Raw genomic sequence first — 1,859 nt, 5'->3', positions numbered from 1 at the left:
CTTTTGCTTGTTTTCTTTTTTGCTTGTGGGTTACCCAGTGTCGTTTCCACACTGCTTCCTCTGGGATTCATGTGTGATACTGGGGCAATCCTTGCGTGTTTGTTTTGAGTCAGTCCGTCAGTCTTCTGGACAGTTGATGAAAAGGCCTTGATGTTCTTGGTAACCTTGACAATTAACCAACAGTCCTATAGCAAATCTAGTGCTCAACTACATGGTGGTACTTCTCTTTGAAATATCCCCCCGCTCAAAAAGCTTCAATGGTTTTCCTTCATCTCCATTATCCCCCATCCATATCTAGCATCCGTCTCTCCTACCCTAGCTTATGCATCAGTATCTCTTTGAATCACTCATCACTCTTAGATTTAGGGATCCACAATCCTAGTCTTAGGGATCCACCAATCCAAATCAATCCACCAAGCCTCATCTTTCGAGATCCACAATCCTAGTCCTAGGGATCTCCGAAACCCATCTTCCACCAATCTGACTCTTTGAAATCCTGTTGCATCAGCTTTATAATCCCCTCATCCATCTCCCTATCCTAGATTCCTTTTTATAGCGCTCTGCTCCTTCATCCTCCACCTTCCCTAAAGTCTTAAGCTTGCTTCCTCTTCTGCATATGATTCTCCTTTATCATTCTCCCATAGTGAGAGTTTGAGCTAATTCAGCCCCTTCTCTTTGCCAATCTGAGTTTCCTTGCTCATCCGAGATTCTTGTACTTTTCAAGAAGCCATCAAGCCTCACTTTCTCTCCCCGCTACCTTCTTGAGGGGGCGTCTCACAGTCCATTCTCTCCTCTTCTGCTCTAGCCTTGGGCATCTTATTTTCTTATCTTTGATGCCATGCCACTTGTGGCATCACATCAAAGAGGGGCAAAATGTAGACACCTAAAAATCCTTTAAAAAATAAAGTATTTTTATTTTTTGAAAAAATACTTGATGACATCATCATTAATTAATTAATTAATTAATTTTTATGCCATTAAATCCCTTTATCTTAATTAAAAATATTTAATTAAGGAATCCCTCCCAAAAATGTTTAAATCTTATTTAAACATTATTTCCTTATTTATTAATTATTTAATTAATAAATTGACCAAAAATCCTAAAATAAATAAAAAATTTATTTTTTGCCCAAAACTTGGCCAATTTCCTTATGACCAATAACCTCTTCCAAAATATTCTAATCCTTCTTTAATTTCGATTAAAAGCTAATCCCATCATTTCTTACCCCTAATCCCAACTCAAAATATTTATTTAAGATTAAATATTAATCCTCATGTTTATTAAAAAAGTTTTAATAAATATCTCCTCAACCCAAACCCTTGAAATAAATAAAACTTTATTTATTTCCTAAAAATTTAATTTATCCTCATCCTAAGAAGTTCTAGACTCTTTTAGAAAGTCTTCATCCTCATCCTAGGAAATTCTAGACTATTCTAGAAAGTCTTTATCCTCATCCAAAGTCTAGACTCTTCTAGAAGATGTCTTTAAACCTAATCCTAATCCCCTCCTAACCTTGTCACATTCCCTAAACATGGGTTAAAACTTACTAACCCAAGCCAAAGTTAACAAATATCTCCTCCTTCACCCACCCTCATTAAATGCCATCCACTTGCCTATCCCTAAGCTAATCCTAAACCATCCTAATCCATCCTCTAATCATTTGCACAAGCCTAAGCAAGCTTAAAACCCTCCTAATCAAGTCCAAGTCGAAATTGCTCTCATCACCCTCAAAATATCTCAACCATAAAACTTTATGAAGTGCACTAGGTCATAAATGTTCTTACAAAGCACTTATGAAGGGTCTTTATGAAGATTTTATCCCTTGAGCCTCCTTTGTTGACTCATCCTTCCCCTTTCC

This window comes from Cupressus sempervirens, chromosome 10, assembly GCF_028749045.1.
Source record: "Cupressus sempervirens isolate cs-2001-9-10 chromosome 10, ASM2874904v1, whole genome shotgun sequence".
In the NCBI taxonomy this organism is placed as follows: Eukaryota; Viridiplantae; Streptophyta; class Pinopsida; order Cupressales; family Cupressaceae; genus Cupressus; species Cupressus sempervirens.
Note: the sequence above shows the minus strand (reverse complement) of the source record.